This window comes from Corvus cornix, chromosome 7 (assembly GCF_000738735.6).
Source record: "Corvus cornix cornix isolate S_Up_H32 chromosome 7, ASM73873v5, whole genome shotgun sequence".
In the NCBI taxonomy this organism is placed as follows: domain Eukaryota; kingdom Metazoa; phylum Chordata; class Aves; order Passeriformes; family Corvidae; genus Corvus; species Corvus cornix.
In genome coordinates, this window is record NC_046337.1 from 27,231,315 (window position 1) to 27,244,358 (window position 13,044).

Sequence of the window (13,044 nt, forward strand, 5' to 3'; positions counted from 1 at the left end):
AATGAGCTGATGTATTTTCCTCATTATTGCACAGAAATTAAGAAGTCCTTGCTTATCCTTGCTTTGAACCCTTCACTGTACTTTTCAGAAATCATTCTTGGTTCTGGGATCCCTGAACCCAGATGCTGATGGGGTTGACAGCAGAAGAACTGAGGAAGTCAAGGTGAGGACCATGCTCTGTGCTTTGGCACATGAAAGGCAGTGTTTTGAGCTGAATGCCCACAATTCAGAGGCACCACAAATCAGCACGTGCATTTGAAGAACTTTGCTTCATTTGTGCTTTTTTCATATGCCAGTTTTAGATGGGTGTGAGAATCATGGATTTCAGCTGGGTTATTCCAGAAATTTTCTGGTATAAGTGCAAGGGAGCCAGTCCTGCTCTTCCTTGTGCCTCAGTGAATAGAATAAACATCTCCCACAAGAGGAGGACTAGCAATGACTTTAGAAAACAACCAAACAGAAATACATTCAGTTGGGTTACTGGTAGAGGGGATTTATAGCATGTTGTGAACTATCCACTTAGTCCCAGAATTTAAGTGAGGGCAGGGGTGGGGGATGAGAGAGCAGGAAAACACAGTTCCCTTGTTAAAATGAAAGAATGAGTTTAATATATACAGGCAGAAAGAGGAGGCAAGTCCTTTCCCTGTTAAATATTTACCATCTGAGCTCTGCTCAGACTCCTGATTTTCTGTATCTCTAAACGTGGTGGTACTTGTGACAGTAGGATATGTTCCTTAATGTATTCCTCCCTCTCAACCCACCTTGCATGGGAAACGACTTCGGTAACAAAAAGCAGACTGTTCCCTTCTCATGAATATTAATCAGTAAACTCCCCCTGCTATTTTAAATGGAAGGCTGGTGCTAAAACCCTTTTTTCCCCCACTCGAGCATCCCCCAAGGAAAACCCTGAAAGTCCTGGGAAAGCCATGCACAGAGGCTGCTGTGACTAGAGGCCTTCTAGGCAGTGACATATAAAACTCTGAGGTCAGGGGGCACAGCAAGAGGAGGAATGAGCTTTGTTTCCGCTATGTGTTGCTGAAAGCTAAATCTTTATGGAACTTTTCTAGCTGCATTTTTGGCTATTTAGCTTTGAAAACAAAAGATTTATTTATTTTTTCCTATTCATCGCAGTTTTTGTCCTAAGTTGACAGCAGTGACATAAGAAGGACCCTCCCTGTTCTGAGTTGGAGCCGTGTGTGCTCCTTTGGTCATTGCTGCTTAGTACAAATATTATATGACCTTTAAGCAAAGGGAAGAAAACAAACAAACAAAAAGATTGCACAGAGCCAATGTAGACACCCATTACCACAATTCATTCTTCTAAATAAGAAAATTAAATCTCTCTTGGCAAGTAAACTACGTTGACTGGAGCATGTATAATACTAGAGGATGCCCAGAAACCCAGCTGTGTCTCTTCACAATCCACTCAGCTTCAGATCAAACCAGAGGAATATTCCCAAGGACACAGAGTGATACAGCCGGAGGTTGACTTGCCTCCTAGATAACCCTGAGCAGTGCTGAACAATTCTTTGAACTCAAAGCAATTTGCAATTGTGTTCAGAAATAACACATAGACTTGCCAAAATCCAAGAGTGTATCAGCAACCAACGTGTATTTTTCCAGTGCCTGTAGTGATAAGCCAGTGCAGAGTTTGTTGTCTTCTCTTTGGGGTAGTGTTAGCACTTGTGGTGTGTTAGAGGATTTCCCATGCCAAGGATGCAATTCATGTCCTGAAGAGTGTGCAGTCAAGAATAATATTTTAAAATCTTTGTCCTTTACCAAAGCATTTGGACAGACTTCAAAGAACATTATTATCCATATCTAACAGCTGGGTAAACTCAGGCGAGGAGGGGTGATATGGCTTTCCCAAGGTGATCTTCTGAACTGGTGTCAGACCAGGAGTAAAGTACTGTAGTTCCTGCCTACTGTGGATGCCACATCTCATCATACTGTGAAGGTCAGTGCTGGGTGCTGTACACTCCAGATCTGATGTACTGGTTGAAGACTTTGAGTGAGAGATGCTACATACCATTAATGAATGCAGAATTGAGGCAGGAGATGGGACACATTCAAGCTGATCAGCCCAAACAGACCTGTGTTTGATCAGTGCTGGTGGCAATACCTAGTGGCACAAAACGCATGGTGGAATGGCAGTAAAGTGCACAGGACAGGCTCTGGGTGAGCATGGAAAATAACCACGTCTCAGTCTTTGGAAACAATATCTTAGAACATTGCTAGGGCAGAGGGTGGGAGTATGGTGGGTTTTGCTGCTGGTGGTTTGGTCACTTCATAGGTTAGAGTACACATGATCCCAATAAGCCATGCCACCCAACTGAATTGGTGATATATTTTTCCCTGATTTATTCTGGAGATATAATGTCTTATTCGTGTAAAGGCAGAGTGGCATGAACCAAAAGCACCTGACCAAGCATAAAGCTTGCTCACACAAAGATAAACCTCCACAAGAATAAATTCATGTTAGATCAGCATCTTAAGTTAGGTGGCTGGAGGGGTTTTGGTCCAGAGCCCTAAAACCACATGTACTTCCATATTCTGGAAATAATTCTGAGACAGGTAAGCAACTATGTTCAGAGGAAGAGATTTTCAGGCAGAACCCGAACTCTGTACTTGGAAGATCTGGGTGGAGTGAATGGTTGATGTTAGCACACAGAGACGTGTATTTGCTGCAGAAAGGTCTCAGCCAAAACTCCTGGTAGATAACAGGCAGTTTAAGAGGGTTTATCATGCTGCAGTTCTCCTGCTCAGGACTGCTCCAAGGTGATGGAGTATAGTTCTTCCAGGACACAAGAATGAGAAGCAGCTGTAGCTAGTAGCTGCAGGTATAAACACGTATCACTAATTAGAGGTAGTTAATAATTTCCTGGCTCCATTAAGTGCTTGAAACTGATATTTACTCTTTGTTTTCACCCTTCTTTGGAGGAATAGAGCTACAGCTGACTAATCCCAGTTGGCGGTGAATAAGATGGCAGTAGTGTCAGTTAATTTTCATGGGGTGCCATAGATGTGTGGAGTGTGAGAATGCAGGTATTTGCTAAAAATCAGGTTGTTTATTTCAATAGAAGCATTTGGCTGTCAGTGTTTTGAAGACTGTGCTGCATGATGACAAAAAAACCCCACAAACCAAACAATTAATAAAGAGATCAGAATTACAAGTTTGAAAAAATTTATTCTGTGTATTTGAAAAGAATACCCCAACTGTCTGTTCAGGCAACTACCTTCACAACATTGTTTTACAGAGATATAAAATCAAGCCGTTAAACATTATATGGGAGATCCAAGTGCAAACTGAGAAATGGACTTGATCCTGGCAGAAGCTGTGAGAGATCAAAAGCACATCTCAAGAACTGGTTATTTCATTTCACTGAACACTTCTCAGGAATCCTTCTACCTTCAGGCCAAGAGGCCTTATTTATTCTACTAAGAGATGCAGACAGTCACCACTATATTCACCTGTGGTATACTGAGATTAATTGGGGAATTTCCAACAGGCAGGTATGGCACCCTGGAGAACATGCAAAGTTGGCTCTTGATCTCAAACTTTCAGTTTTTCTGTCACCTGGCCCAGCTGAGCCAGCTGTGCTTGTGCTGAGGCACTCAACCTCTCAGTCCTTCAAAAGAGGATAGGAGAGATGAGACATCAGCAGTCAATACTGAAGATGCAATGCTCTTTTCCCTGTCATCATTCAAATGTGACTGTAGATGCTAGAGCCACGGTTGGCCATGTTTTGGGGAGGACTGTCTCTGGGCTACTGCACCCAGAGGCTGTACTAGTACTTGAACTCCTTGAGCAGTTCCCAGCAGTGCATTTGGGAGCAGGATCCTTATTTCTACTTTTCCCTTGTTAGTCTCCCCATCTGCTCTGTGGGCTTCTGCACTTTAGGAACTTAACAGAGGACACTTCTTTCTCTGTGGCATTCTCTCTCTACTTATCTAGGGCTTTGAATACCTCCCAGTTAGTGATTTCTGGCAGAACAATGTACACCATTTATAGTACAGACTACAGCCAGCTTGCCTTTCAATTTCCTGTTTGACCTTTTAAACTTCGTTATTTCACAAATATTCAGACCTGAAATTTTACACACTTAAGGCACCTAAAAGCAAATTCTCCACTGGTAAAGTTGTCTAAACAAACTAGCCAAACCTTGAAAGGATATAATTTCCCTTGAAAGTACATCCTCACAGATAATTGATAGCATAGCCATCTTTCAGACCAGATGGTTTCCTTTTGGATGCTTACACAGAATAAAGTATGAGGAGCAAAGTAGCCTTATACCCTCAGAACAGATCCTGCCATCCCTTCTTAGACTAAGATCCACATTCCAGAAGGGTATAAGCTAGTAAAAAGAGCCCTTGCATTTCACCTGATAATAATTAACTTCATTGCAAAAGAAAAGTAATTTCTATGCATTAGTTGGCTCTACCTCTAATATTTATGGTTGTATAATATTAAATATGTATTATGCATACATACCTATTAGGCAATTAATATAGTGCTGCATAAGACATAAATATAAAGGTATATTTCAATTTATAGTTATATTTATCCCATGCTTTTCTTCATAGAGATTTGCAAAGGTAAAATCTATAATGTCTTCCATGAAACAAAGCCACTTCTGGAGTCTATGATGGTGTCATAATCATGTCTAATAGCTGAGGCTGGGCTAGTCCAGCCTTCCCTTTTGGGACCCGGGTTGTAATAGTAAAAGAGCACTTGCTTTCTGTATTGAGCATAGGAAGAAACATGGCCCCAGCCGCTTCTTCCTCCCTTGTAAAACAGCTGTGAGCACTGAGCTGTTCACAGGCACAGGGAAGACTTGTCCTTTACCCCTGCGGTGTTTCTCTGCTCTGCCCAGGCATCAGGTCCACCCTCCTCCTCTGGAAAGGTAGCAGAACAGATGGAACTACCTTGGAAGACAGATGATCTATCTTGGAAGACAGGGTGGATTGGGCTGGTTGGAGTAAAGGTGGAGAAAGAAAGCATCAGTTTAAGAGACATGGGGAGTTTCAGGGAGGCAGAGAGGAATCTCACGCACTGGCAAGAGAATTTTAACAGGGCATTTTTAGTTCTCTAAATAAAACCTCAAACAAACAAAAAAACACTTCCTGAGGTTATCTGTGTGTTGTGGATGGAAAACACCACAAAGTGAATCAGTAGCAGCCCAACTGGGAGATATCTCAGAAACTGCTTGCTTCTTTTTTTGGTGTGTTCAACCACAGGACTGTTCTCTTCTGAACTGCTGAGAACAGAGGATCATGAGAGAAAGGAGAGGATACTTGGCAGATTAGGAAGGAAAACATATGTCTTCTAAGGAAAAAACACTTGGGCAGCCATCACTGGGAATCATGATGGTTGCAAAGTTCTCCTAGTTTTTGTCTGCCTTTCATGTGAGCATATGTCAAAAGAGATGGCAAGACTGCAGGGAGAGTTCTATGGAGGTGATGTGAATGATAAAGTTTGTGAAAGCAAAGCAAAGCATAAGAGAGATTGGTCTACTGTTCTAGCAAGATTGGCATTAATACTAAATTTAGGGAGTTGTATACCTAAGGAGCATACTAGATCCCCCTAATTTTTCGTGATGGTTCTGTATTTTTAATTATTTTTTAACTTTTATTACTCTTAATGCTTCTAAGAAACTGCCTCATCAGAACTAAGAAGTTGAACAAGTGACCCATGTAATGCTCATCAGTATGGGCAGCCTGAGTTATGTTTCCTGGAACAATTATCCTTCCCATTTCCACTTTTTGCTCTATGCTTGTCTAATGTTTTGTCCAGCCAGGAAGCACGGAAGGGTAGGGACCTTGCCAGGTCATGTGTTTGCAGTGTTTTCAGAAGATCCTAAGTTTTTAGCCTTTGGGAACAGCATTGATTGAAGTGGTTGTAATCCAGACCTTCTCATGGAGCATGAGAAGAGTTTGTGCTTTGATGGGGAGTGCTGTGAACAGGATGGCTCTTGCCTGGCATTGTATTTGTAGAGGGGGTGGGTTCTTCTCAGGAAGCCTGGATATGCTGGTGGTTCCCAGCCATATGCTTCCCCCAAGTACCAACTGCACTGGCAGAGCTCAGGCTGGGAGAGCACAGGAGGTACTTTTGGAAAGCTTCAGTTGCCCCTTCATGTGCCCTTTTGGGCCCCGGGGTAGCCAGGCTTCAGGAAGGGCAGAGAGGAGAAGGTCAGAAGATGAAAGGGTCTTCAGAGTAAAACCCTTTGCTGAGATGCAAAGCAGAATGATTTTGTCACTCAATTACTCTGGACTTTCAAAGCACAAAATGAAGTGTTGGATGTGGCAATGCAGCCCTTGTCAGCACAGTGTGTGGGAGGCAGCCCAGCAAAGGGAAGTGAAGAGGGTTTGTTCAGCGGCTGGCACAGCAGCTGGGTCGTGCCAGCTCACATCTGACTTGCTTCGTGCCTATCAGTGACCAGCTTCTTCTCTGGCTGTGACACTTGGCACTCTGCTAAGTCTGCTCTTCTTAGTTCTCCTTCCCTGGCACAAGGTTCAGCAGCAGACATATACCCTGTGGAAGCAAAGAGCCCAGGACCAGCACAAAGCTTTTCAGGCAAAGGATTTTAAGGCCTGGTTATGTTAAGAGATTAAGAAACAAGAGTTGGTGGTATCCAAATTAGGAGTAGTAGTGGTAAAACTGCTTTGAAAAGCAAACTAGCTTTAAATTATATTATTAAATCCCTGTTGACTACTCTGACCTTATTAAATGCCTTGGCTTGAAGGCTGATCTACTTTGTGCACCCTTCTGACCAAATCAGTGGGCAGTGTTGGGTGAACAACCATTATGAACTGTGAGACTCAGAGCCTTCTGAGAGGAAATAGCTCCTTCATGAAATTCAAAGGCCTTTTTACCTGTTCAGAATGGATGTAAATAGTTGTGAGGGTCTTCTTCAGGGGCCTTTCTAACCGAGACTGCCCAGTCCTCCTGGCTAAAACATCAAATATCATTTGTATCTGTAACTAAGTTGTCTGTATAATTTGTGCTTTTCAGTGCTGTATGAACTGCAGTGGTGGTCGAGATTTTCCAAAGTCATAGGAATTAAGGCATCTGTAATACAGCAGGTGCCTAAATCCCCGAGCCTTTGTGAAAAGGCAGTCACAAAAGATGTTATGAGAATCACAGGGAGAATGCCTGGGGGGAGGACTTCAACATTGTCCTAATTGGAAACAGAGATTTCACAGGTGGGACTTCTGTTTGTAGCATTTTGCTAAATCCTACTGTCATTTAACAGTCTCAGGATGACTGTATAAACCAATCCTTATCACAGCCAGGTCCAAAAACCTGCTCTGCAAAGTCCAGAGTGGTTAGATTTTACAGAGGTGATTCAGGTGATTTCTTCTACCACAGGTATCCTTTCTCCTCAGCCCCACAGCATCTCTTGCCAGCGTCAAACACTGTATTAGAGCCACTGCTGCTGTGCACCATCTTAAAGATTTCTCCTTCAGGAGTGGAGATTTGGCTACATTTCCAACTCTGTGTGCCGCAAGGGAACCGGCACATGGCTGAGCATCTGTTCCTGTGCTTCTGCAGTTCAAGCAAAAAATGTTGCTTTTTCCTCTCTGTGTCCTGGGTGGCTTGGTGCACCCATACTTTTCTGCTCCAGCCTCTCAGCCCCTCACATTGCATACGCATCACTTTGAACCCAGATTCTGCTATCAGGCATGTCTCTTGGAAGAGAAACTAAACAGAGTGTAGGGCTTGGAAGCTCTGCACCATCCAGGCAGTCCACCTTACTTAGCAAGAACCAGGACTGCTCCATGACATGTAACAAAGACAGGATAGCCTAAGTGTCCTGGAATGGATGCTTGAAACCAACCAGTTTTGGTTGGTTACTTTGCTGATACCACCCCTCTCATCTTCAATACTGTTGATGCTACTTTAAGTGCTGTAGTGTGACAGAGGGAATTGCACCCACTGTATCTTCTTAAAAGCTGAGCACCAGGTAAGCTGCTGGAAACCCTGAGTCTCACCAAGTCACTTGTGAGTAATCAGTGTGGAAAGCGAGGTTTTCCTGGGTTTTTTTTTCCTGCCTCTCGTTAGTTTTTCCTACAGACCAGTCACCATCAGGACACTGCTATCAGCCCAACATCCATCAGAAAATGAGAACCTGTGTTGTTAGAAGGGAAAAAGAGCATCAGCTGCTTTCAGGAAGGGAGAGCTGGTGCCAATTTATGGTTTGCTTTCAAAGGGCCTGACAAGCATCTTACTGAAACTGATGAACAGCTGGCATTGATTATATTGAGTTCAGCTCCAACATGAAAGTCCAAGAGCATTTTGCAACATCTAATGATGGTTTCCTACATAACTGCCTTGGAAACCCAATCTGCCTTCCTTCCAGCCTCATTCCAGTCCAGGTTAGCTTGTGTTTCTTTGTTCACTAAAGCTCTTGTTGGCTAAATTTTTTGGGACAAACATGTAACTGGTGCTTAAATCCCCAGACAAAAGAAAGCAGAGATGCCTTTTCTGCTTTGAAATACCCAAGGTCTTTCTCTGCATAGCAAGAATCCATGTCCTGAATGGGCTCAGGGGGGGCAGAAAGGGACTTGCTGCCTGTGAGGCTTGGTTAATATGCCTCTGACTGGCTGGCTTTGTGCCTTCTCTTTAGCTCCTTGTGAATGAGAATAGCCTGCTGGCAGGTAGCCTAAGGGCTAGCTATGGCTAGTTGTGAAAGGGTGAGCTGGGCAAGAGGAGCAGGAATAAAAGTAGGGAGTAGCAGATGAGAAGAGAGGGAAAACCATTCTAACTGATGAGCACTTTACTGCTGAGACTACATCTTGTAGCCTTCTCTTTTGCTGTCTGCAGCAGACCTCTACAGCACCCACCATCCATCTAATTTATTCTTACCTTCTTGAAAGTTGCTCAGAGGTAAGTTTGGGAGCCAGCCTTGCCTTGCTGATTATTTTCTCAGCCCCCTCAGCATGCCAGGGCTGGGTCACAGGTACTGTATCTGAAGGCAAAGGGTTTAAAGATGCCATGTGACAGTGGCATTGGCAGGACACCCCATGTTGCTGGTGTATTCTTCTGGTTTGCAAAGTTCTCAATTGCTTCATTTGCATGACATACACTGTAGGAAGACTTTTCTGTCCAGCTGTTTGCTGCTAGACTTGGGGTTCTCAAGTACTACACATTTTAGGAGCTGAAATTTGTTGCAGTGTTAAAGTCAAATGTTGTAAATCACTTATAGTGTCCTCAAAGGGTGCATGCCCTACTTCAGCACAGCAAGCCTGTTTCCAGCTTCTGGAATTTGCTTCACAAGTGCAGTCACAACTGCTAATTCTTTTTATTTCTTTGCATATTTTTAGTGTGAAGGAAGTCTATGGACTTACAGACACTCCGACTGGTTTGTAAAATAGCTACTCATTTTTTCCCGGTGGCTTCTAAACCCATATTTAGAAACTTCTCTTCTGTCTCACTCTGAAGCCATTAAGCATGTGAAGTATGTTCAGCAGCTGACAAAGGTACTGAGATTTGGAAATAATAAGGGTAGAAGAAATCATCCACCAAAATGCTGTAGCTCATGTCAAGGCAACATGGAAAAACACCCGGTGGTCATTCAGTGTAAAGCAAGAAGCCTATCATGGGTTCAGCCTGATTTAAATAAAAGAAAAAATAAAAGCCAGAAAAAGAAAAGATCACTCACTGAAAGGAAGAAAACCAGAGGAAATAGGAACTAGATACCATCCAGCATCCCATATGCACTGTGAGGGGAAAGAAAATGAGCTGTGCCTGTGCTGAGCTGTCAGAACTAGGGGCAGAGGGAAGCAATGGGCTAAGCCTCTTGGTGGTGTTGATTTATCTGATTCATGGAAAATCAGTGCAGCCCTTGTAGCATGTGTGGGAGCTGCTGAGGTAGTACATCTTTGCCTCAGCAAAATCAAAGCAGTCTTGGTCCCTTGGTAGCTTGCAGGAGGCTGCTTCTCCTCTGCTTGGGGCACAGAGCACTGCAAAAGGTTTCTATGGCAGGGACTCAGTGCTCTTCTTCTAGCTCCCATGTCTGTAGGAAAAGGGCTGTGTGGAGAGGGAAAAGGGCTGTGTGGAGAGGTTAGGAAAGACTCACTGGAAAGCCTTTGGTCCTTCTTGTCTATTTCTGTCGTGCTTTTTAGACTGAGGCAAGGTCCCAGGCATTTAATTTACAAGAAGTATTTCAGGGAGAGTTTTCTGTGCTAATTGCCATGCTGTTTACTGCCAGAGAGATGCAGGGTTTATTACTTCATGCACTTTAAAACTGGCAAAGGGTGACAGGGTTTATGATTTAATCTCTAGCAAGTGTCTCTTTCTTTGAGGGTAGGTGGAATGTTACTATCATCTATTCAAAGGTGGAGTGACAGTTTTTTACTAGAACCCAACTAACTGCATCTCAGAAAAATGCTGATACAATCACACACAAGAACTGGAGGAGATGAGACACTTTTCTGCCCATTTCTGTGGCACACAGTGGAAGCTGCTGATATTTGATGAGCAGTAACAAGATGCCCTACTGTGACACCCCACCAATGCCAATTGTTTATGCCAAGTCTGCTGAGCCACCAACATGCTAAAGAGGCAGAGTCATGTTCAGCACAATAAGATCCAGGGACTTGAATATGTTGCAGTGTTAATTTCTGGTACTGTTGTTGCTGATGAGAATTTATCTACAGTTTCAGAGAGGCAGAAAAACTCACTCCTAAAAAGAGAAGAGATAGTGAGCCGTTGTTTCTGCATGAGCTGATCCCATCAGTCTCCACATGCCCCTGCTGTGCAGAACTAGGATGCTAGGTTAGCCTTGCCTCAGTGCTGCAGATTACACTCAAATCTCATTTATCCTCAGTAGCCGTATTGATAACTGCTTTGGGAGAGTGCCTTCAAGATGTATTACCTTAATTCATGATTTGCCTTGCCTCCCTCAGCCTCTCTCTCCTGTGTGCTCTGAAAGCCTCCCTGTACTCTGGGGTCCTCCAGCCTTGCCTGGTCACTGTGCTGTCCCTGTACCCCAGCAGCTCTCTGCCTGGCCCTAGTCACAGGGGGCCCTGGAGGGTCAGTTCTGGAGTCAGGGGCTTTGTTGTGGCACAGCTTCTGTACTTGGGCACTTCTTGCTTCCTGCACAGCTTGTTTGTACCTGTGCAGGGTCACGGCAAAAGGATCGCAGATTTCTGCAGATGATTCACAAGAGTATGATGTATTTCTGCTGTTGTATGGGAACTCATTACAAGGCTCCTAATGTTTTTCCATTTGGTAATTTAAGAGCTCAGGTTTCTTGTACTGAAAAGCCCCTCTAGCATTTGTGAGGAGGTGAACCTAATGGTTCCAAACTAAAGCCAGGTTCCTGAGTCCTCAGTTGAGTGTATTCCTCAGAGAAGACAATCAGAGATCTTTCTAAATGGGAACAGCTTTCCTGGCTACACTTAAAGTGTTTGTATAGATCTGCAACAAAATTGGAAAGGGGTACTTGGGGATGAAAGCACCACATGCCCTGATGCCTCTGACACCTTTCTGTCTTTGTGGTAGTATATCATCCTCACTGTCTGCATCACACACCTGCTAGAAAGGGCTCACCTGCCCTTCCTGGGATCCACACACAGATGTTTGTATCCTGGTATCAACCTGGCTTGTCTTTGGGTCGCTCTGGACTAAAATGGGTTGATACCTGCTTCAGAACTTCTTGCTGAGGTTTTTAACACTTTGTACACTGCTTTGCCATCTCCCTCTATTTCTCTCCATATCAGCATTACTCATCCCCTTCCACTTCCTTGCATTAGTGTTCCATATGCTCTCTTGCTTCACAAGAAAGGCTCAGTATAGCCTCCATGCGTTCCCCTCCCAGTGCTCTGTCTTTGGGCAGCAGAGACTGACTGAACGAGTTGAAGCTGACAAGCCAGAAAGCCGAGTGTCAAGGCTCTGTTGTCCCTGTAATGGTTGCAAAAACGTCTGTACAGCTCTGTATTCCTCCAGCAGACCAGGGGCCCTTCACTGCTCACCTTGGGAGAACAAACTGGCAAATACCTGAGCTGGAAAAGGACTGCGCCTGCAAGAAGGCTGGTTACAGTGTCGGAGGAGAAGGAAATTCAGAGTCATTAAATAGGAAAGGATCGACTCATCACGTGCTCTGGACTTTTTAAGCAAACACAGCAGGGAAATAGAGTAACTGTGGCTTCCCTTCCCCCACACAAATAACTGGAGTCCTTATTTCAGCAAGTGCCACACAGCGCACAGCTACGCAACTCATTTTCATTTTACAGGGCTTCTTGGCTTTTACTGTGACAAAATTCAGTGCCTGTAAAACTCTTGAATTTTTATTATCACTTTCAGAAAACAGCATTCCTCTTTATTTTCCTGTCAGTGGCCTCAGACTTTTCTGCTGAAGAGTTGTATTTCCTAGGACATGTAGGATTTAAGGGATGGTCAAAACAGATTGCCCACTCTGTACAGTCCATGAACTTTAAAGGTGCAGATACAATGAATACATTTTACTGTATTTTTTGTGTCCTGAACACTGTTAGGCAAAGAGAGCTTGTTTTAATGCTGTTCTGCATGCTTCTAGAAGCCAGCCCAGTCCTCAACAGACTCTCTTCCCTTAGGCTTTCTCAAGGGGAACTGGAACCCTCTTTCTCTGCTTGTGTTTGGTTCACATCTGACCAACAGTTCTCTGTCCTTCAGCTTCAGCTCTGATGTGGCTTCACCTTTTCCTAAACTGCAGGAGACCTTGTTTTAGAGTTTATCTAGAGCCACCTCCCTCCCTGTTCATACTCTGGCGAATTGGGTTTTATTCACGACACCTCAAATCCATGCTCTTCCTCACACGTGCTCTACGACTGTTTAGGGAAGAGCAGCTCTGTCTGTCCATGCAGCCCATGGCTCCATTCTGAAGTGCCTGGGAAGGGGAAACTGACCCTGGTCACAGCACAGGGGCTGCTAGCGAAATGTCCATCTGTGTGAGACCACACCTGATTATAGGAACTCACCTGGTACAAAATTTCAGGACTCCTGGCACTGGAGTCAGACAAGTCATTCTCTGGCTTAAGTTTGTACAATGACAACCATCATCA